Below are 25,277 nucleotides of genomic sequence, written 5' to 3'. Positions count from 1 at the left end.
TCTGTGCAGCTTTGGTGCCATTGCGCTCCTCTGATGAGGCAAAGCTGTCTCATAGTAATGGGAAGTGCACAGTTCGGGTCAGAATCTGCACCAAATTCCTAATTTATACTTACGTATTATATGAGTTATATTGCTGTGCTCCCCAGTTATCAGCATAGAATTCATTTAATGAATGACCTGGTTAATTACATTGAAGGCGCATCAGATCTATGAAATGGTCTTTTTCAGGTCTCTGACCTCCTTTCAGGGTTTTCATCCCTTTTTCTCCAACAAATCATCTTTCAACATTAGGTAATAATTGCAAACATAGCAAGTCATGGTTCAGTGTTTGCTGAAACCAGACACTGATTTATTTATTTTTTTTCCCCTCCTGTTTGTGAGGATCCAATTTTCTTAATGTCACATTGTGGCAATGGCAGATAGTTCTGCGGTTACATTGTTGCTAACCCGGTCTGACAGTCATCTTCTGCATAGCACTGCCGTGACACGCGCTCGTTGTTACACATCTCCGTCACGTTTTCAGACGATTGCTTTCATTTTCTAATGCTACTATGGTGTCCAAGCCTTTCAGCAACGCTCAGTTGTCACCATTATATTACATTTATATTACATAAAATACCACAATACCAGATAAACTCCGCATCCACATGCAGTGTGTGCACAATAATTCCAAAAGCTCTTATTCCTAAAAAAAACAAAAAAAAAACAGACCGATGTTGTATTGTAATATGGCACCCATTGAAATCCATGGACCCATATCTCCTGTGTGCTTTCGTTATATTAAAGGCACACTGCTTTGGATGCTGTATATTGGGGTAGAATTAGAATTCTGAATGTGTCTTAGAAAATTGGAAGAAAATGTGCTAAATATTGGTTAGTTTTGACACAGTTTTGCATTCATTTTTGGCCCTATTGTATCTGGGGTTAAGGTTTTTTGACTATTTGGATGTGGTTTAAAGGGAATCTGTCACTAGGTTCTTGCTTCCCCATCTGACAGCAACATAATGTAGGGTCAGAGACCCTGATTCCAGCGATGTGTCACTTACTGACCACCTTGGTACGGTTTTTATAAAATCCCTGTTTTCTCTGCTGCAGATGTAGCAGTGCTCTGAATGCTGAGCCCTGTATGACTCCGGCCACATCACTTAATTGGCAGCTTTCTGTGTATTGACAAAAAGCTGCTAATCAGTGGTGTGGTTACATAGAACAAGAGGAATACATGGCACAAGAGAACAAATCCTCTAATAAAAATCTCCTTCTAATGGAAGTGATTTTATTGAAGCAACAGCTTAGGGAGTGACACAGTGCTAGAATCAGGGTCTCTGCCCCTACATAATGCTGTTCTCAGATTAAATTGCAAAATCCTGCTTTCAGATTTCCTTTGAGGCAACAATGTGCACGAAAATGGTGATAAATCTGACATATTATCATCCAGTATGAGCCACTGAGAAATGTAACACATGTTAAGACGGTCTTCTCTAAGGTGATACTGTTTAATTAGACCGGATTAGTAAATCCTTACCCATCCTTACGGCGGCACACTCTACGGGGGCCTATCGGTTTGTGAGATACGGAACACACCTCATAAGTGTCCTACAGTTGGCTTTAAGACGGAGAAAGGCTCCTGGGGCAGACATGAAAGATATCCGTAGGGCTGCGATCACTCGGCGTAGTGGCTTCCATCGGGACATACATGCTCGGTGCACGGTGTCCCTCAAGGAGGTAAGTAGGATACCTGCGCAGCATAAATCGCAGTCATTGTCCTCACGTCATGATTTCCACCAGGACTTTAATCTGTCATAAAAAACCACAAGCTGCAGAGGAAGAATGGGTTGGAAGAAAAGAGAAAATAGAAGGACGCGATTTGCAAACTATTAGAATTTAGTACAACTAACACTTTATCTGCTGGGTTGGAGTAAATATGTGAAGGAAAAAAAGGTACAAAGTGCCTGCTAAAGGGTTGAGAAAAAATGTTCTAATCTTTTAGGGATTTTTATTTTATTTTTAATTAAAATTGGAAAAAACTTTTCAGGAGAAATTCATGTCCGAAGCTTGTAGAGCTGAGCGGATCACTGTGTAAGGTTCTCAGTCCAGGTCAGGGTTTTGTGGCCGTGGACAGGAGCTGTGTGAATTTCCTGACCTCCTGGGATCCCGGCTTCTGGTTTTCTGGTCTGCCGCGTTGTCACCTGGGCATTGTACTTATGATGTCACTCCAGGCGGGCAAATTAAGCATCGTGTCGGGGAACCCTGAGGGTCAGGAAATTCGCACAGGTCCTGCCCATGACCATAGAGCACTGACGTGGACCATAAACTGGGGTTGTGTGAAGTGATGTGACGGTCTGAATCTTAATGTAGAAAGAACGTCTTTGATGCCGAATTGGAACAGCCGTAAGGAGAGTTCCGCAGCAGTGTGTACGGCCGGGACCCAGAGACGGCACAAAGTGGGGCTGAAGAGGCAATGTGTAGGCTGGACCTAGGAGTGCTTACTAAAGTGATTCTGGCTTTATCAGGCCGGTGTTCTCTGTGCACAGTCCACTTTCATGCTGTACACGTGGCCTGGCAAGTCCAGTATTTCTTCACTAACACTACAAAGACCAGCCTGTCTTCAGCATTTCTTCGCTTGTGCTGTCTCAGGGTTACCCTAATGCCCCCGAAAGGACTATATATATATATATATATATATTAGAATAAGTCGGGACCGAACATTCTGGTTGTGGGATCCTGACAGCAGAGCGCGAAGTTCGAGCCCTTTCAGGTGACTTCTAAGCACTTTTGACAATAAGGGCAGAGACAGACTGCCGCATAACTCATGTGATAATCCCATCGGACTGGCCCAGCACCTCTCCTGACCTGAGCAAGACAGCGTGATGTATTTCTATGCAGCTGTCAAGCTCAGGTCAGGACAGCCAACGGCCAATACTAGGTTTACGATGCGAGTCTTGCACGAGAAATACGACAGTCTGTCTCTGCCCTAACTTGTATTTTGGACACTTACCAGTCTGGGGCTGCCCACACTTCTATTAAATAAATAGGGCAGCCCAGACTAGTGGTAGATGATGTTTCAGCCATGTTTTAATGAAACGCCGGCAACATTTTTCCAGAACGATGTGAGAGACTGCCAGCGATTTGCTTCTACAGGTGTTTCTACAAGCTGTTCATTGATGGGGTGTGCTTAATTTTTCACACACTGCCTCTGCATGTCAAGGACACAGAGTCATTTATCAGCTGTCATTAATCTGAGGATGTATGCACCTAATTATAAGTGTGTGTTCATACATGGCGTTTTTGCAGCGTATTTTTGTTGTGGAACCTTTTTCAGTTTCGGAGTAATGGATGACATTTCTGAAATCTCACGCACGCTGCGTTTTCTTCTCCTGCGCCTATTTTGCCAAGATGCAGCACGTTCATTCATTCTTTTGGTGTTTTTGCAGCATTTTTCACTAATAAAAGAAAGCAGCAAAAAAATACTTGTCTTGTACCCAGCTGCAAAAATGCAATGTCTGAACATAACCCGAGACCTTCTAAGAACGAGATATTTTTTTATTTTATGGTCTGATAAAAAACATCATATTTTAAAAAGGGTGTACTCATTTGTTCTCGTGACTGCACGTTCATCTTTGCGGCACCGCTGGACCTGTAGTAACGCTCCCCTTACGTGCTATTTTTCCTCTTGCCTGTTTTTGATAAGTCGCCTTTTACAAGATCTTTTCCGCTTTGGTCTTTGTGCAGTCGGGTCCATCATTAGCTGACGGTGTACTGTGAGCAGTGCCATCTCGGCAGTGTCGGTGTGCTGCCGCGTTGTTGGGCTCCGCGCACTTATTTGCACCCGCCTGTGATGTGGGTTTTAGATCAGACATCGGCTCTGTACACATTGCGCTTTAATGATTAGTATTTGCTTTAGCAGTGGGCGCCATCTCCATGGAAACAAGGACAGATAAACCCGCATGGCGGGAGATGACACCAGACCTTAGTCTTTCTTTTTGACTCCTGGTTGACTGTGCTTTGCAGCATCAAAAAGAAGAAATTATGCTTTTTTTTTTATTTTTTGTTTATTTTTTTTAACTCCTGTATTTGGGATATGTCAGAAGACGACCCCACATGGAAGCCTTTCCAGTAAGTGGATCTCCTGAATGATGTGACGGTTGTATGGACAGGTCACCTGCTGATAACCCATGACCGATGTCTTCAGGTGATTACTCAATAATTAACATTACGTTCCACCAGATGGTTGCATGGTAATGATTAATAATGGGAATGATTAAAATAAATCCAGGTTAATAAGTTTTTTGGAGAATTTCATAGAACGGCAAAAATCACTGCGAGGTGGACCCTATAAGCCCAGGTCCGGGTGGGCACAGTCATACCGATGGTCATTAGTGCGGCAGCTGGTGGGCCGCAGGCGGACAGGGTGCAAGGAAGTCCAAGACCGTGCAGACACAGGCAGGTAGTGGTGCACAGCCTTCATACCAAGGCACAGGTGTGTGTCTTATACAGACCTAGGCAGACGATCATGTAGCAGCACGTCGGGCCACTTGTAAAACCTGGCGTGGAGCGCAGCAGAGGGCAGCGGCCATAGGGGAAGGTGACAAAGCCCTACCTAGCTAAGGCAGATGCGCAAAACATGACAATGTCTTACATCTGTTTTTATTTTTAAAAAGTGCTGAAGACTTTGGACAGTGTGACTGAGACTACAAAATGTCTGTGCCAAAGACAGAGTTCACACAGAGACACACTAGTTAGTAAGGTCACCAGTAATGCGCCAGTACAGCTGCCATTGAAACTAAGTGTGCTGTGTAACATGAGGATTAGCAGTTTTACTGCTGTTTTATATGGGCCATAAGGCTATGCTCACTCTTAAAGGGAATCTGTCAGCAGGTTTTAATATGAAATCTGACAGCAGCATTATGTAGGGGCAGAGACACTGATTCCAGTGATGTCACTTAGTTTTATGGGGGGGTGCAGCAGTTGTGATAGAATCCGTTTTCTCTGCTGCAGATCTAGCAGAGCTCTGAATGCTGAGCTCTGTATAACCCGCCCCCACCACTGATTGGCAGCTCTGTGTATATAATAGAAGGGGTGAGAGGCGTCAGCTCAACAGCTTGTATCCTCCAGGTGCAGGGAACTCCGTTCTGATCACACATGTAACAGCATAAAAGAAGAAAACGTTCCAGACCCAGGATGAATTAAAAAAGCTTCTTTGTTTATTTAGTAAATGCTAAAATAGCACGGCAGTAGGCATAATAGCGAAGAGAGAAAGAAACAGGTTTCAACCACAAATGCAGTCTTTGTCTGAGCTTTCTGGGTACACTATGTATTGAAGGAACGCGGTTAGTGCTGGGGGCACAGAGGAGGCAGCTTGTCCTGTAGTGATAATCTCCTGCTGGGAAAACACTAGTTTTATTGGAACAAAAACACGGCCCAGTAAAACCAGGATCTCCTCTTACATTATGGAGCTGTCAGACTACACAGCAAAATGATTTACATCTGATAGCCAGCATAAGTACATGTGGGGGATTCCCTAGCAGCCAGGCAACCCCCACATGTACTTATGCTGGCTAACAGATGTAAATCATTCAGCTGCGGCAAGAAAAACTAAATCTCCGAGCACTAATTTTTGAAATCTGACCAGTGTCACTTTATGTGGTAATAACTCTGCAACGCTTCAACAAATCCCAGTGATTTTGAGATTGTTTTTTCATGACACATTATACTTTATGATAATGGTAAATTTAGGTCAATATGTTTTGTGTTTATTTATAAAAAGTATCAAAAATTTGAGAAAAATGTTAAAAAATTTACACTTTTCTAAATTTGAATGATTATCCCTTTAATCCAGATGGCCATACCACAGCAAACCATTAATAAATAACATTTCCCACATGTCGGCTTTATATCAGCACCATTTGTAAAATGTTATTTTATTTTGTTAGCATTTTATGAGGTTTAAAAATGTAGCATCAATTTTTCATATTTTCAAGGAAATTTACAAAATTTATTTTTTTAGGGACTTATCCATGTTTGAAGTGACTTTAGGGGTCCTATGTATTGGAAACCCCCAAACGTGATACAATTTTAAAAACGGCACCCCCTGACATATTGAAAACTGCAGTCAGTTAGTTTGTTAACCCTTCAGGTGCTTTACAGGAATTAATGCAAAGTGACATGACAGAAATGAAAATGTGTATTTTTACCCCCTAAATGTTGCTGACTTCTGAACAGATTACTACAGCCGTCAGACTCTAAGGGTACTGTCACACCGTGCAATTTTCGTCGCTACGACGGCACGATCCGTGACGTCGCAGCGTCGTATGAGTATCGCTCCAGCGTCGTAGACTGCGGTCACACTTTGCAATCACGGCGCTGGAGCGATGCCGAGGTTCGCTGGTAACCAGGGTAAACATCGGGTTACTAAGCGCAGGGCCGCGCTTAGTAACCCGATGTTTACCGTGGTTACCAGCGTAAAAGTAAAAAAAAACAAACCGTACATACTCACCATGTGATGTCCGTCAGGTCCCTTGCAGTCTGCTTCCTGCTCTGACTGAGTGCAGCCGTACAGTGAGAGCAGAGCGCAGCGGTGACGTCACCGCTGTGATCTGCTCTCACTTTCCGGCCGGCGCTCACAGTCAGAGCGGGAAGCAGACTGCAAGGGACCTGACAGACATCAGATGGTGAGTATGTACGGTTTGTTTTTTTTTACTTTTACGCTGGTAACCACGGTAAACATCGGGTCACTAAGCGCGGCCCTGCGCTTAGTAACCCGATGTTTACACAGGTTACCAGCGAACGCATCGCTGGATCGCTGTCACACAACGATCCAGCGATGACAGCGGGAGATCCAGCGACGAAAGAAAGTTTCAAACGATCTGCTACGACGTACAATTCTCAGCAGGGTCCCTGTTGTGGATTCTGTTTTTGGGCTCCCTCTGGTGGTTACAACTGGTACTGGGTGACTTTGGTGGGTTGCGGTTTCTGGTTTCCACCTGTCCATCAGTGGCTGGGTGTTTCCTATTTAACCTGGCTTTCCTGTCATTCCCTCGCCGGCTATCAATGTATCAGTGTGTCTCTGTTACCTTTGCTACCTGCTCCTAAAGTCTTCAAGACAAGCTAAGTCTGGAATTCCCTGTTTCTTGTTTGCTTTCATGTTTTTAGTCCAGCTTGCAGATATGTAATCCTCTGCTGCTGGTTGCTCTAGTGAGCTGAAATTACCACTCATGTACCATGAGTTGGCACATGAGTTCAAGTAATTTCAGGATGGTATTTTGAAGGATTTTAAGCTACCGCGCAGTTCACCTTTTGTATCCTCTGCTATCTAGCTTTTAGCGGGCCTCATTTTTGCTGAATCTATTTTCATAACTACGTTTGTGCCTTCCTCTCATTTCACCGTCATTATATGTGGGGGGCTGCTATTTCTGTGGGAATATTTCTCTAGAGGCAAGCGAGGTCTGTGATTCTTCTGATAGGGGAAGCTAGATCTCCGGCTGGCGCGAGGCGTCTAGAGTCCCCCCAGGAACGCTCCCCGGCTATTGCTAGTTGAGTGTTGAGGTTCAGGATCGCGGTCAGCTCAGGTTCCATCACCCTAGAGCTCGTCCTGTTTTTTGCCCGTGTTCTGTTGTTAAATTCCCTGCCATTGGGAACATGACAGGTCCCTGATCGCTGCTGCGTGACAGACACTGCGATATCGTAACGATATCGCTAGAACGTCACGAATCGTACCGTCGTAGCGATCAAAATTGCACTGTGTGACAGTACCCTAAGGCCGCTATTTGATCATGAATTACTATGGCAAACATCAGGACCACACAATCATCATCTGAGGGCACCAATTTGGATAAAGAGGAAGCCCTCACACTCTTTTAACCATTTATAATGATGTAGTCACTATTTACAGCAGCATCTAAGGGGTTAAGCAGATTTGGATGGTGCAAACACTGATCTTGGCTGATGCAGCAAGTTGTCAGCTATAGTGCACAACCGACAGATGCTGGATTGTCACTTGTATGGGGATGATATTCTCTTATATCACAGGTCAGTTAAAAGACGTATTGGCGGTCATTAAGGGGTTAAAAAATACTCGGAGGTCACCATAGTGTGCTCTGGAAGTCTCGAGTAACGAATATATTCGCTCATCACTAGATTCTACTAAGTTTGTAAGTTATAATGTGGAAACTGGGGAGCAAAACAAGCGCAGTAGGGTCTTAACTGGTAACACAGTGAGAAACCAGCTAGGGGTGCTAGCTCGCCTGGTCTGGGTGCAGTGCAGCAACATGCAGAGCACATAAACCAGCTGCAGCAGGACACGGCTCCGCAGATCGGAGACAATACTTGATCAAAGGAAAAAGTGTCTGAAGAATCCAGGATACCGACCGCATCTTTAGAAGTTTTATTTCAGGTATTTAAATGTCAACGCGATTCGAAGTCACACAGGACATTGGGTTTAGTCCTGAGGAAGACGTCCTGTGTGACTTCTAAACGCGTTGACATTTAAATACCTGAAATAAAACTTGTAAAGATGCAGTCGGTATCCTGGATTCTTCAGCAGCGTCACCTATCCAATAATCTAACTCTAGCTAATGGTCGGCCTTCTGGGACCCTCACGCTTAGGGTATGTGCACACGTCAGGATTTCTTGCAGAAATTTCCTGAAGAAAACCGGAAATTTTCTGCAAGAAATCCGCATATTTTTTGTGTATTTTTTTCCCCGTTTTTTTCGCGTTTTTTTAGCATTTTGCAAGCGAAATTAGCTTGCAGAATGCTAAAGTTTTCCAAGCGATCTGTAGCATCGCTTGGAAAACTGACTGACAGGTTGGTCACACTTGTCAAACATAGTGTTTGACAAGTGTGACCAACTTTTTACTATAGATGCAGCCTATGCAGCATCAATAGTAAAAGATAGAATGTTTAAAAATAATAAAAAAAATAAAAAGGTTATACTCACCTGCAGACAGCCGATCTCCTCAGCGGCATCCGTTCCTATAGATGGTGTGTGTGCAGGCATATGTAAGCGTTTTTATCACGTTTTTTATAGCAAAAAAACGTGAAAAATACTGAACGTGTGCACATGGCCTTATTCACGTGCATGGGATCTTTGCTGCACTTACTATGCCTCTGATTCACTATGAATTGGGGTATACTCCATCGGATACTGTACGCTGCCCCCATAAATTAGGCATTCGGTGGGGGGCTGTACGGCAGTGGACACAGGTCATGGTGCCACACTAATTTACATTGACTGAGGCTGTAAAGCACCAAAGTGGCAGAGCCATGACTACGGCTACCAGGCAAAATATGAGATGTCTGAGGGCCTGATCGAGGACAAAATATGGACATTTTGCTACCTTTTTGTTTATTTAGTTGTTTTTCGTGGCTCCAACTGTTTGATGGTGAAGTCCACTTACCTGGATGTGGGCAAGTCATCGGGCGTCACTTCTTTCCTTACACATCCCAACAATTCCATTATAAACTAAGTGGTTCCCTACTGCCCTCTTCACGCTTTTGGGGCCAGTAGTGATGTCACTGTCCTAATTCTATAGCCGGCAGTTGTGACAACCTCTGCTGTCGCCTGATAATGTGCAGCAGCGGTTGGTTTTGTTTTTTGCTTGGTGAACAATTCTATATGTAAAACCTCCTGACATTATGCACACTTTGTAATAATAAGAAAAGTGCACTTAGGTTAAAATGTCTCCCACCCGGGTGAATTATAAAATATCAATGTCTATATTGTAACACGGTCATTTCAACAAACTTGTATTTAAAAACTAAATACATCTGTCAAATATTAACAGACCACTGCAAAATGTTCAGTTTGTCTGATTTTTCTCTTTATAGGTATATTTTTAAGTAAAATGTAAAGTGTTCTTTTATTCTATAAACTTCTGACAACATATCTCCGAATTTCCAAGCAATACATTTTGTATTTTTTTCTGACAAAGAAAAATGGTCAAAATAAAAAAAAAAATAACCCAGTGCATTCAGAGCTCAAATAATGCAAAGAAAACAAGTTCATAATCCTTTAGAAACAACAATACTAATGTTTTATCTCCGTAAGAGTTCAGAAATCAATATTTTGTGGACTAACCATGATTTTTAATCACAGCCTTCATGCGTCTTGGCATGCTTTCCACCAGTCTTTCACACTGATTCTGGCAAAAATATGTAAGCAGTTCTTCTTTTTTTGATGGCTTATGACTATCCATCATCCTCTTGATTACATTCCAGAGGTTTTCAATGGGGTTCAGGTCTGGAGATTGGGCTACCCATGACAGGGTTTTGATGTGGTGGTCTCTTAATTTTTGCCAGAGCTGTATAAGAACCTTCATGATCTCATTAGAGAAAATGCCTCTTTCGTCACTTATCGGCCACATTTCTATTTCTTCTCCCTCCTGTGAAATACTACTTAAATCCATCTTTACCTCATCACGGATTATCATGTTACGATCAGGTTGCGATCTACCCACTTTAGGTCATATGTGGAGGTAAGAAGTAAGCAGGATCCGAGAGACTGGGAAAGACACTGCTGCCTTTTATCAAATGTTTATCTCACTCCTGTGCTGGATTCACTGCTACATTGCTCAGTACTGCTGTATTTTGTCATCTGGGATACTGATGTTCTGGGATTCTGCTACATAAGTAGGGAACAGGATTTTATCTACTCAGTTCCAAAAGTAAGGGTCTTTTCATGTAATGCAAATTTTTATGGTATTCACCAAGGGGGCATGGCTGATGGGATTCTCAGGGGCAGGTCTTCAGACTGCTCTGTATAATTACCATGTGAGCCGTGCCCCTAAAGATCACAAAAAGCAGCACTAAATAATAAGGCCATATTTCTGACACTCCACAGAGGATGTAAATAAAAAAGCTAGCAAAAACAGCATGCTCGGCAGCTGTGGGAATAAAATCAAAGCAAAACCTGGAAACTTTTGACCTGCTGACATTAGACCTATAGAGTGTTTCTTCTAGCCTGTGCCCCATGTATATAAAGGTATAAGGTGGGCTCCCTGTAGTACTACTGTAGTACAGATGCAGATGTATTTTCAGGCTGTTACTAATAAACCGAGTGTTCTTGTTGGGATTGATGTATGGGATATGTAAATCCATGGCGCTGCGTTCCGTCACTGTCCTGTTCAGCTGAATGTCTGATTCTGCCGAGCTTGCTGAATTTCACAAATAATTTGCTGTACTGTGTTGGCTGATTTATAGAGAGTCCCGGTACAGATGTCACCGGGCCATGAAACAAAAAAGGAATCCGGCGCTATGGTTTTCCTGAACGATTTCTTTTAAATTCTAAGTTCTGTTTATTAGTAAACATGTCTAGTGCTCCCGCCACATAGTATATGTAGAAGTCATCTTAAAGGAGCAGGTTGTATATTTCTACCTTTACTGATGAGAATAATTATTGGTCCTGATGACCTTTTTTTATGCCTTTTTCATACAAGTTAGCAAGAATCCTAGACAATTGGGATGTGATGTGGAATAAAGTACAAGCTTCTATCAAAGTGCGGTTGGTGATCGATGTAACGCTTCAGAATGGAGCACTCATACCCTCCCTAACTTGCCAGCACTTCATAGCTTCTGATCTACTTGTTAACTGCATACTTTTCTCCAAAACCTTTCAAACTAGTAACAAACTTTTCTTGGGAAAAATTAGCATTATACTTTTGTGCATTTATTTTTTTACAGTTTAGTCTCAAAATAGCTATTAGTTTGTTGTAAAGAGGTGATTCATGTTGTTATACGCTCCTCAACATTAAAAATGCACCACAATCAAAGGCAGGTTATGGATTTCAGGAAACAGCAGACTCGATAGACATGCTAATGATAAGGAAATAAAGGGGTAATGTTTCTCCTTGTGGAGCATTTTGTAAGGAGACTTGTAGGCAATGCAATGCTCTGGAAATTTAAATATGCAAATAAAAAAGAGGACTTTTAACGAGCCTTGCCATATTTGCAGATACATTTCATGGTGTTTTCCCCTCACTGAAGAGGTTAGTTAAAAATTTAAATTCCCAGAGGAGCAGGTCATGACCTAACAGTCTCCTTACAGCACCCTCCACAAGTAGTAACATTACCCCTTAGGTGCCCTGTCAGAGGTTTCTCACCTAGCCAAATTTGATTTCCTGCTTTGCACAGATGATGGGTGAATAGTTCGAAACGCATGTCTTCAAATGGAGTTTCTGCTTTGGCTTCTCATCCTAAGTCATAAGGCTCGTTAAAGGGTCATTATTGGCTTTTAGGATTGCAACTTCCAGTAGGTGGCGCTAGAGCTCCTGTCGTCTTTTTCATCTCTGAAGCTGCTTTTTTGGAATGATGTGCAAATGATGAAAAAAATGTAAACTAATTTTTCATAACACCTCGATTTATGCAGTATTGAGTATGAGCATCGTGCACAAAACATCCCACACATCAGTACAAAACCATCACCACACAAATGTGGTGTCCGCCTGACCGGTTTCGCCACAAGTAGTTTTCTCAAGGGCTCTCGGTTCATACATGCCTTTCCCAGAGAGTCCTCTAGAGCACCAAGCTGTCATATTAATAACCTATTGTTTTTAAGAGATTTTCGGAAGTTGCATCATTGGGTTTTGTCAGCAGAGGTTTGTCCATTTTTGGTCTTTGTCTGTTCTTTATTGATCATCCTAACATTGATACATAAACTAGAATTTAAAAAAGGATAAACCTTTACACTGACTTCTATAAAATTACACTTTTATTCCTTGTCTTTCAGATATTTTGCTGCATTTCTCCTGAATGTCTTCCTGAATGTGGATTATACCAGCAACAATAGGTAAACAATTTTTATTTTTAATGAATACCTGAAGGCTTTTACTTGAAGCTCCTGGTTTCAGTGCAAAATCTCCAACAGGAAGGAACTATCATGGGTCTTTAGTAGTGTTAGACTTCTCATATGGGTCAAAGGGACCTTTTGGGTTCTCTAGATTTCAGGGTACATGATCACCTGCACCGACCTCACCCTTTGTAGTTACGCCCAGGAATTCTTGCTAACTTTAAAGGGAACCTGTCACGAGGCTAGGCTGATACTTGTTTTTTCCACCCCTTTCAGGGCTTATATACAGCATTCTATAATGCTGCATATAAGCCCCCGATCCGACCTTTAAGAGAAGAAAATAACTTTTATTATGCTCACCTTGGGGAGGTTCGGTCCCATGGGTGTCGCTATTCTTGGTCCGGGGCCTTCCTTCTTGCGATGCCGCCCTCCTGCTTGCTTCATGTGGATGATGCTTCCCTGTGTCATCCACACAGGCTCCCCGCCATCGCGTTCCTGCTACTACTCTCATCGGGCTACATCTGCTGTCACTGATAACAGTGCAACAGGTGCCGCTGCTGGAAGACATCTCATCTGTTGGTGTCTGTGCTCAGTTACAAAAAAAAAGTAAAATTACATACATATAAAAATTAAAAAAAAAACATTATACTCGCCTAACACCAAATCCCCAATGCCCTCGTCTCCTAGAAAAAATGTAAAATAGAAAACCAACATATACTCACCTGTCCGCCATAGACCACGTAATACAGAGTGTCCCACGGTGATCTCACGTGTAGAACAGTCACATCGGGAGATGTGACTTCTCTACCCGGCCACCGACGATACACTGAAAGGAGGTAATCACTCCCGCAGTGTATCACTGAGCTGCAGTGAGAGTTTACCAGAGTTCATCAGCTCCGGTGCTCTCATGGTTCTGCTGCGTGAGAACTTTCCCACACAGCAGTGGTGGTGTAAGGAGTCTGTGTCATTATTTCAAATAAAGGACTTTATTCTGGGGCGGTGTTTTTTATAGAATGTCACTATGGGGTTACTAATGGATAGGTGTCTTATAGACTCTCCATTACTGACCTGTGGGCTTGATGTCACCTGACAATACAAATCATCAACCCCACAAATATGAACCCCACTTGTCACCGCTACAGGGCAAGTGGGAAGAGTGAGGCTAAGCGCCAGATTTGTCGCATCTTATAGATGCGCCTTTTCTGGGGCAGCTGAAAGGTGATGGTTTTTAGTCTGGGAGGGGCCAATATCAGCCCGCAGTTGTCTGCATAGCCTTTGCTGCTTAGATTTTATAGGGGACCCTATATCAATTTTTTTCTGGGGTCCCCCTGTAAACTAGCCAGTAAAGGCTAAGCAAACAGCTGTCAGCTGATATGAATAGCCTGGGAACTTTTATAGCTTTTGTCTCCTTCCCAGAATGGTACCATCCCTTCTCTATCGGCTTTCCCTCTGCTGGTTATTAAATTTACGATGGAGCCTACACTATTTATTTATTTATTTTTTTTAAATTAACAGATGCTGTCTGGTTACAGCCTATGTATGTTCGTTCTGTTAACGCTCCTACATAGGCTGGTGACAATGTGTGTGGTTTGTGTTTGACTTATCGGCTTAGTAATGAGAGTGTTGGGCTGACACCTTTTCATTACTAAGCCTAGAGCTAAGTGTCATTGACAGCTGCTGACACCAAGCCCTAACCCATTACCCTGATGCTACAGCATCAGCATGAAAAAGGGGGTGCTGAACCAAGAAATTACATCACAAAACTTTTTTTTTTTAAATATCTTTATTTAGCTTAAAGCATTCATTGCTGTACAAAAGCACTTGCAAAAATGCATACAAAAATGCGGCAAAACGTTTTTTTCCACAGCGTTTTTCCTGCCAAGAGATTCAGAAACCTTTCATAAATTTCTGCAAGCAAATACTCAATGTGCGCACATAGCCTGATTGTATTCACATTGTTCTGTCTTCATACACGTTGATACGGTGTGTGATCCAACATACGGCATAAACCACTTCTGTCCTCCAAATAAGCAGACTGTTCTCTTTAGTCTAACTTGTTTATTGGTAACAGGTATTGAAAATGCGGTAAAACTATAAGAATACAAATGATATGGATAAGTATTGAGCCAAATAACAGCACAGCTGATACTTTACAACTAGCAAGAAAAATATACAGGATGATGCAACTTCTATATATAACTACATACAGCAAGTCACTGATATTAGATTTCCTAAGTACTAGCTGCTATACAATAAATCACATTCTGTAGAACACTATATTGCAAGAACAAAGGTAACAATCTTACCGGAGAAACATAACCAGGATGGAAACTAAGTGAGGTAGTTCAGCACAGCACATGAACGCGTGTGTCCCAGGGAGTACACAGAAAGTAATGGAGTCTCTTTCCCAGCATACCTTGGTACAATCCCATAATGCAACACTCTAATTATAACTAAAACACAGGTTATAAATTTAACCACCACTAGATGGTGCTATAACACTGCAAAACACTAATGTTAGTAAACTTTAATGCCTAATTGGAACCACACTGTCCTTCTTAGAATGGACAGAACACACATCCCCCTTTTTTAGTGCATGGTGTAGGGCACACAAGTCTTGATGAACCATGTTGGTGTGCTGCACTGAGTGTTTCATTAAAATGGTTGTCCGGTCTTCAGCTACAAATCTGAAGTTACTCTATGTGACTGTAGTCTTGTGAATCCTTTCATTGTGCACACTGCGCGCTGTGAGGATTCTCCAGGCATGTGACCGTAAGTATGTGATTTGCATACATGCGTTCACTTGTGGACTAGAAGTGTATTGAGAGAGGCTAAACACCCGTCTAGTTGGAATGTGGCCGAGAATGTTCATATGGCATCCTTGCAATCACATGACGGCGCGCTCCTGGCACAGGAGAAGCCTCACAGCGCACAATGAGAGGATTCACAAGTCTGCAGTCACACAGGCTTCAGGTTTTCAGTTAATCTGTGGCCGAACAACACCTTTAAGTGCACAACGCCACTTCAGAACAGATTCACCTGATATGCAGCGTGCACCGCTGCAAGACATGTCTGCCAGCCGGGGCCTAGTATACATTTTTGGAGTAAGTTACAGCACTTTGGTGGCATAAGGTATGATGAATTTGATAGGCAGGCATGATACTCTATTGGCGTACCTGATCAGCACCGGCCTGTAAATGCCAAAAGTCACAATATTTGTGGACAAGTTGGCACATATATTGCAGCTTATTAAGGCAGATTTCAGGCTTAAAGAAGCACTGTCAACAAAGTTTTTATCCTTTTAACATATTGCAGTCATCATGTTATACAGCACTGTGTACTAACAATTGATCATTTTCCTTTCTACTCAGTTAATTCTTTTCTCTGCTGTATGTAGAAACATGAATTATCTTGTCCCTGCAGAAATCATTCCCCTCTTCAACTCCTGACCCCCCTGCCCCCCCCCCCCCCCCTCCCCTTGCCAGGGACTTTTGCAGTGACTCATGACTTGTGCAGAGAAAATTGGCCTCCTGTTTCTACACAGAGCTTAGAAGCATTCAGCTAGTTGGTTTTTTAAAGGGAACCTGTCACCCCCCCCCCCCCCAGGCGTTTTTAACTAAAAGAGCCAACTTGTGCAGCACTAATGCTGCATTCAGTCAAGGTGGCTCTTTTAGTTGGGGTCCCTTCCAACAATGAAATATATGTTTTTATAATTTGCCCCTCACACCTGTAGTCTGTCCAGGGGGCATGTCTTTTCCTCCCGGACAGAAATGCCTCCCAGCCATCCCTCCGCCCCTCCGTGCTCCAGGCGCCACCTCCTCTGCCTTCATTAACGTCCCCGGCGCCTGCGCTGTAAGTTCCCATCATGTGATGGAGTCGAAGGGCAGCGCAAACTGCACATACCCGGAAAAAAAAAAACTTACAGCACAGGCGCCGGGGACTTAATGACTGCAGAGGAGGTGGCGCCCGGAGGCCCTGAGTGATGGCTGAGAGGGGTTTGTGTCCGGGGGAAAAGACGTGCCCCCCTGACAAACTACAGGTAGCAAAAGGCAAATTACAAAAACAAATATTTCAGCGTTGGAAGGGACCCCAACTAAAAGAGCCACCTTGACAGAATGCAGCATTAGTGCTGCACAAAATGGCTCTTTTTGTTAAAAATGCCTGGGGGGTGACAGGTTCACGTGATGCCATAGACCTAATGGAAAAGAGAAGTAACGGAGTAGAAAGGCAAAATGAGAAATTGTAACTACTCAGTGCCGTATAATATGAGTATTGCAATATATTAAGAGAATACAAATTTTGATGGGAGGAGTGCGTCTTTAACCCTTTCACGACCTTTGACGTATATATACATCAAAGCTCATGCCCCTGCCTTTGAAGTGCTTCTCATGATAAAGTGAACGATGTAATTCAAAAGCACAACTTGTCCCACAAAAAACAAGCCCTCATACGGCTACGGGGAAGGAAGAATAAAAAAGTTATGGCTCTTGGAATAAGGTGGAGGAAACAAAGCGAAAAATCGCAGAGTCATGAAGGGGTTAAGCACCTTAATGAACCGTCACCAAGGTGCCGATATGTAACATGGGGAGCGTTGCCTGGCCATTAAGTCTTCTTAATGAAGAGAAACCGTTCTCCCTCGACATCTGTCAAATGCCTTCTTCACCTATGTACTGCATCCTAGGCGCCTTAAAGGGCCGGGCATTGATTTATAGGGTTGCTACATCCAATAGGAGGCAGTAGAGAGCCAGCTTTCTGTCTCTTAATGGAGAACTATTTTGGATAATATAATTTATAGCACTGTACAGCAAAACATTGAAACCTTAAAAACTGAATCTTTGCAAATGGTACTGTCCTTTCAGCTTTTATCCATTGGATTAATACATCAAAGGTATTTGGATAGTGTGGAAAATCTGATAAATTGAGAATCTTCTGCAGTCATAATCCCAATCCCTATTTATGAATTTGCTTTTCAAATTGACCATAACAATAAACAATATAAACATGAACTTTTCTGCCTTTGCTTTTGACTGACAATTGTGCTGAGTTGTGTGTGATTATGTAAATGGACAGGGAGGAAACCAGTATCCCTGTCTGTCCCCTGTCTTATGTCCACAGTTACAGTTGTGTGAAAAAGTGTTTGCCCTCTTCCCGATTTCCTATTCTTTTGCATGTTTGTCACACTTAAATGTTTCAGATCACCAAACAAATTTCAATTTTAGACAAAGATAACACAAGTAAACACAAAAATGCCGTTTTTAAATGAAGGTCTTTATTATTAGGGAAAAAAGAAATCCAAACCTATAGGGCCCTGTGTTAAAAAGTGATTGCCCCCTAAACCTAATAACTGTTTGTGCCACCCTTGGCAGCAACAACTACAACCAAGCGTTTGCTGCGATAACTGGTAATGAGTTTCTTACAACATTCTGGAGGAATTTTGGTCCACTCATCTTGACAGAATTGTTGTAATTCAGCCACATTATAGGGTTTCTGAGCATGAACCGCCTTTCTAAGGTCATGCTACAGCATCTCAATCGGATTAAGGTCCAAGGTAAGGAAGGGAGAAACCTGACCACTGGGCAAGACACAGAAGTACAAGGTGTTCAGTGCTCAGAGACATGGCTGAGATAAGGAAGTCAGAAACCTGACCACCACTGGGCAAGACACAGAAGTACAAGGTGTTCAGTGCTCAGAGACATGGCTGAGATAAGGAAGTCAGAAACCTGACCACCACTGGGCAAGACACAGAAGTACAAGGTGTTCAGTGGTCAGAGACATGGCTGAGATAAGGAAGTCAGAAACCTGACCACCACTGAGCAAGACACAGAAGTACAAGGTGTTCGGTGCTCAGAGACATGGCTGAGATAAGGAAGTCAGAAACCTGACCACCACTGGGCAAGACACAGAAGTACAAGGTGTTCAGTGCTCAGAGACATGGCTGAGATAAGGAAGTCAGAAACCTGACCACCACTGGGCAAGACACAGAAGTACAAGGTGTTCGGTGCTCAGAGACATGGCTGAGATAAGGAAGTCAGAAACCTGACCACCACTGGGCAAGACACAGAAGTACAAGGTGTTCAGTGCTCAGAGACATGGCTGAGATAAGGAAGTCAGAAACCTGACCACCACTGGGCAAGACACAGAAGTACAAGGTGTTCGGTGCTCAGAGACATGGCTGAGATAAGGAAGTCAGAAACCTGACCACCACTGGGCAAGACACAGAAGTACAAGGTGTTCAGTGCTCAGAGACATGGCCGAGGTAAGGAAGTCAGAAACCTGACCACCACTGGGCAAGACACTGAAGTACAAGGTGTTCAGTGCTTAGAGACATGGCTGAGATAAGGAAGTCAGAAACCTGACCACCACTGAACAAGTCGCAGTAGGTGGAACGTCAAGTCTGGGCCAAGAAATATCTGAGGACAAATTTTTCAGAAGTTTCATGGACTGATAAGTTGTGTGACTCTGGATGGACCAGATGGATGTTCCTGTGGCTGAATCGGTAACAGGCACACACCTCCACTTCTACTCTGGCACCAGCAAGGCAGAGATGGGCACTGATATGGGCTAGTATTATTAAAGATGAACTGATTGGACCTTTCCGAGGTGAAGATGGACTTAAAATCAACTCACAAATTTACTGCTAGTTTTTAGAAGACACTTTATTCAAGCAGCGGTGCAGAACACGCACTAGCATAACAATGTGTATGTATTATAGTTACTGAAGATAAGTGGCAGATATGTATATGAAGATCTAACGATCTACATCTGAGTGCTGAAGTATTATAATGGTTGGCTGGCAAAATGGTTTTCCTCTTCCTACTTCCAATATCTGCTGTCCAGGGTATAAAACAAGAGGTTAATTAAAATGAAATACAGAACAGTACAACCAATTCCAGAGTCATAAATTGCTAAGTAGCTCCGATATTGACGCTGCGCTTTCAGTCCTCGTGAAAAGTGGTTTTCTAGGAGGCAGCTGAAATCTATACGATCAATTACACTTGAAGTTCTGGCAGAAGTTTTAGCGCTCAATAACAAAGTGTGACCTTTCCATGTGAGAACAGAATATCTGCTTCTATGGAACGTGGGGGAAATGCAGTTTTCGAAAATGTAGACTTGTGCCATAATGCAGTACACTTTGCAAAACGTTCCTCATATCTAAAAACGTTATTCGAATGAAGCTAATTAAGCCAAGGCAGTCTGCATACAAACTTATGGTGGAACGTATGTATGTCATGTATGTGGCAGGGGGTCCCAGATGGCTGTTGTAATCCTCATCTGAGACCAGCAGGGTCAATGGGTTCCGACTTTGCCGGTTACATGGACAGAAGTTGTGCCAAATGCTTCCATTCTGCAGATAAGCTCTACTTTGTTATACCACATCTGTACGGTTGGCAGGACTATAAATCTTCAATTCATTGGCATAAGGGTGCTATTACATTTGCATTAACCACTAGTTGCTGTGCCGCATCTGTACTTGCAGGCTATAAGCATGGGGATGTGGAGTTGATAGAATCTGGACATTTCTATCGTCGGCTTTGGAAAAAAAATAAAAATATTAACTATTAATATTGGTTACAGGTAATTAATTTCTTAACATTCATCGAAAGTTAGAAAAGTTCATAAAATGTTAATATAAATATATTTTATCTATTAGCATCATAAGTTCCCCATTTATGGAAGAAAAAAACAATTTATGCAGCATATTCTCAATGCGGGATATAACCTTTGCAGAGGTAAGCCAAGTCCACGGACCCATTTTCACCACTTGGTGCACATTATGGCCTCCCAAACGCCAAGCGCTCAGCTGAGTGCTTACAACTTCTGCTCCCATCAGCTCTGCTCTCTGTCTGGAGCAGTACACGTGCTCCTAGAAAGTCTGTACGTCCATACACCGCTATTTCTGTCTCGCTAAGGTCATGTGACTTGAGAGCTGTTAGAAAAATATTAGAACAAAACTTCTGATATTCCCAATTCTAATATACAGAGTGTATATATATATATACACTCACTGGCCACTTTATTAGGTACACCATGCTAGTAACGGGTTGGACCCCCTTTTGCCTTCAGAACTGCCTCAATTCTTCGTGGCATAGATTCAACAAGGTGCTGGAAGCATTCCTCAGAGATTTTGGTCCATATTGACATGATGGCATCACACAGTTGCCGCAGATTTGTCGGCTGCACATCCCTGATGCGAATCTCCCGTTCCACCACATCCCAAAGATTTCATGTTGTTTACGCCAAATTCTGAACCTACCATCCGAATGTCGCAGCAGAAATCGAGACTCATCAGACCAAGCAACGTTTTTCCAATCTTCTACTGTCCAATTTCGATGAGCTTGTACAAATTGTAGCCTCAGTTTCCTGTTCTTAGCTGAAAGGAGTGGTACCCGGTGTGGTCTTCTGCTGCTGTAGCCCATCTGCCTCAAAGTTCGATGCACTGTGCGTTCAGAGATGCTCTTAGGCCTACCTTGGTTGTAACGGGTGGCGATTTGAGTCACTGTTGCCTTTCTATCAGCTCGAACCAGTCTGCCCATTCTCCTCTGACCACTGGCATCAACAAGGCATTTCCGCCCACAGAACTGCCGCTCACTGGATTTTTTTTCTTTTTCGGACCATTCTCTGTAAACCCTAGAGATGGTTGTGCGTGAAAATCCCAGTAGATCAGCAGTTTCTGAAATACTCAGACCAGCCCTTCTGGCACCAACAACCATGCCACGTTCAAAGGCACTCAAATCACCTTTCTTCCCCATACTGATGCTCGGTTTGAACTGCAGGAGATTGTCTTGACCATGTCTACATGCCTAAATGCACTGAGTTGCCGCCATGTGATTGGCAGATTAGAAATTAAGTGTTAACAAGAAGTTGGACAGGTGTACCTAATAAAGTGGCCAGTGAGTGTATATATATATATATATATATATATATATATATATATATATATATATATATATATATATATATATATATATATAATTTATTATTATTTTTTTTACTTTTTTTTTTCTCTTTTCTTTCTGCTATCCATTCCAGATTAGAGGACGATTTGAGTTGATAAAGCAATGGCTTTTTATATATGAAAATTGTTTCTTTTTTCATAGTATTGTACATATCAAATATATAATTCCAATTCAACTGCATTTGGTATCATGAAAAAAGTAAAGCTCAGTAGCCGTGCCGATAGTGCGAAGCGCGCGGCATCACTATGTATCACCGTACAGAGGCATTTGTTACAACCATAATTGGACAGTAGCCATTTTGTGTCCATAGAGCTAAAAATCAAAATAGAGAAGTTGGGAACTCTAGAGGGAAATGTACAGGGGTGTGTTAAAAATTACCCACACACTGACTGTCAAATTTTATTTTGATCAACTTTCGGAAAAGACACCTGCATCGTTTTTTTAACATAATCAACATAATCTCCATGTTTTTCCGTGCACATTGTCCACCTATCATCAAGCTTTCGTACTCTCTCACTAAAGTTGTAGGCTGACCGGTGAGCCACGAATCCACCACTGTCCTCACCTCTTCCTCAGATGTGAATCTTCACCCTCCCTTCTTTTAAGAAGACATAATCCTTTGTCACTCATCTACACAACAGAATCGGTTCTCTCTCAGCGTTACCATCATTCGTAGATGTGGTTGGACGTCCGGGTTCTTCTTCATGGCCGACACATGTGCAAGCTTCTTTGAACTTCTCTATCCAATCATCCACATTTCTTCAGGACAGAAGACTATCTCCACACTGTGCACTGTGAGTCTTGGAAAAATATCTGCACCACAATCACCCTCAGACCACAAACTACTGATCAATGTAGGCTGGTCTTTTTTTTTTTTTTAATGCAAATTCCAAGTGGCGCGGCCATTGTTTCCCGCACAGCCATCACAAATGACCGGACGTAACACGTTCAGACCTGTACAACAATGACTGGTTAGACGATGACCTCGTACGGATAGTTATGATGTGATGGTGCAGCCAACAGAAGTTGTAATATAACCACAGTGTGGAAAATGTTTGACCTTACCTTGTAGTGTATGATATTGGGAGACCAGGAGGACATCTACAGTGACCACATCCTATTAACGCTCGGCTCCATCAGCCCTTGTTTGTCTTTCACACAACTTTTTATTCCTAAAATCACAGTATCAAGCAGGGAAATATTTTTAATATAAAGGATATATAAAAAATAAAGGAGAATCCTGGAAGTATAGAAATTGGAGATGGCTTGGGCTTTTTTTTAGCAGTAATAGTTGATTTTGTTTCTCCTTCATTTTCCTCGGATGTATTGTTGGGTGCGGCACAGAAGATCCTTCCTCCATGAAGCTTACAATCTACTTTCCCTTCCACAATCGCCCGGTTCTTATAATAATAATATATAGTTTTGAACTGTGAAGAAAACCAAAAAGAAAAACTTGCTGGCAGATACTGTGCGGGATTGAAATTGATTCTTGACTCCATTTCTACGAGTCAGTTTGCCAGTCGCTGTGCCATGACTAATGACATATTAGTTATGGTAATTTTTTTTATTTTGTATTTCTCTTTTATATTGATAAAGATTGTGTAATTTCTGGTGTATATCTTTATATTTTACTTTTTACAGATAAGGCCCATTGGCGATTTGGGACGATGCCAGCGGCATAAATCCTTGATGTGCCTCATCTGTCTCCCCCAACAGCAGCTGCGGCCTGCGGGGTGTTCAGCGGGCGTTCGGTTTCCATGTGCCGTTTAGCCGGTTCTGACATTATTTGTTTTTCTCCTTTAATAAAGCTAGTCACTGTTTGAAGTAGTAAAATAAACCCCTTATTAAGGAGCCGTTTCCTTTCTCCACTAAATGTAATCATCTCCCACCGTATCGTCTCCCGGCATTCATCTCTTATGGTGACAAAGTGCAGTGTGATCTCGCGTTTGTAAAATTCTCATTAACGTGACATTGCAAGATATAATTATTTGTCAAAATGCCAGCTCCCTGGAGGTGTTCAGCTGTTGCTTTGTGTGGAGAATTTTATATCTCTATAAAACCAGGTGAAATATTGAATCCTCAGAAGAAGAGTTGGAAAATGAGGAAACATATATTTTTTTTTACCTTTTTGTGGTGAGCGAACAGATGGTGATTTGTTGTGCAAAATCGACAGTAAAATATGAAGCTTAAAGGGTCATTCCCATCTGCGCTGATGGATATTGTTGGTAATGCTTGTAAATATAAGCATTTTTCTAATTTGCCATTTATTAGAATTCTGCTCCATTCCGCTGATGACGTATATTTTCTTTTTTTATTGTTATTTGCTTGTTGCTTAGATGATCGGCCACCACTGCAGTGCTTACAAGCTGTTTCCAATTAAGCTTGTATGCGCTGCTCTATAGGTGGCTGAGGATCACTGGAGCGCACTGTCAGCGCCTGATACCAGCCAGCTTTGTTGTCCATACACTTCCCATAGTGCAGAGAAAAGCCGCTTCATATGACAAAAGGGATGTCCAACTCAAATACACAGAGGGCCAAAATTACAAACTTGGATAAAGGTGTGGGTCAACCTTGATTTAAAAAAAAGAAAAGTCTACAATTGTGGAAGTTTTTCCTTATCAAATATAATCGTGAAACTTTTCATATGGAAACCAACTTGAAGGAGTTGTGCCAAAAACAAAGCACATTATAATTAATAGATCTTACTGGAATAGTAGAATGTTATGTAAGATAAGTAAAAAGCATGTGGCCCAATGGCATAATTTTAAATATGTGATGATAAAGGATAAAAACATTGAATTAATAAATACTGATAATAAAGTGTGATCCCAACAAAAGTGTCCCCCAAACACCGCATGACACCACCACAGTGAATTCCTCCACAATACCCTCCACACCACGGTATGATGACCCTACTGTGCCCTCCAGCAAAGTATGGTGACCCCAACACAGTGTGATGCTGCAACTGTGATCCCCACAAAGCCCTCCGTATTGTATCATGGGCACCACACAGTCCTCTATACAGTATAACGGCCCCACATAATCCCCAGTTTCACGGCCTAATATAATCACCCTGAGGGCCAGATTTGATTTTTGACATGTGTGATATGGCAGTAACATAGAGCTCACAGTTTGGACCAGTAACGCAGAGATGAAGCTGGTCCATACTGTCAATCTGGATCATGCTCCCCAAGAAATTAGGAAGTCGTTTGGCTGGGGAGCAGGGAACTCCTGATTGAGAACATGGGATTAACCCTTTATGATCATATTAAAATGGACTGCATGACAGCATGCCTGCTCGAAATTACATTCCCTATGTCACCGAGCTAAATCACAATTATTGACAGTGATTGTGCTTTTTGGTGTGCTTCTTCCCACTATATCCACTTCCTTTAACTTCCATACTCTTATCACGGCTCCTTCATTTTTTTTGTTTTCGGCATTGTAGGGTCACATGTGTTGGCTATTGCTGATCCCTACTCTCCGTCTTCTTTTTCACCAGCCGTGGTTACTGGTAAAGCATCTTCTTTACCTCTCTTA

At 42.4% G+C, this 25,277-nt stretch overlaps 1 protein-coding gene across 2 annotated transcripts in view; it reads left to right on the top strand.

Annotated features, from left to right (window-relative positions):
- PAG1 (phosphoprotein membrane anchor with glycosphingolipid microdomains 1) overlaps positions 1-25,277 on the top strand; it is a 220,462-nt gene that overhangs the window by 62,861 nt on the left and 132,324 nt on the right. For both annotated transcript variants that reach the window (XM_077270723.1, XM_077270724.1), the window contains exon 2: positions 12,721-12,780. The gene's annotated coding sequence lies outside the window, so the exon portion shown is untranslated. The remainder of the gene's footprint in view (positions 1-12,720; positions 12,781-25,277) is intronic.

The sequence above is a fragment of the Ranitomeya variabilis genome, chromosome 6 (genome assembly GCF_051348905.1).
Source record: "Ranitomeya variabilis isolate aRanVar5 chromosome 6, aRanVar5.hap1, whole genome shotgun sequence".
Taxonomy (NCBI): Eukaryota; Metazoa; Chordata; class Amphibia; order Anura; family Dendrobatidae; genus Ranitomeya; species Ranitomeya variabilis.
This window is presented reverse-complemented; position numbering and strand designations above follow the sequence as displayed.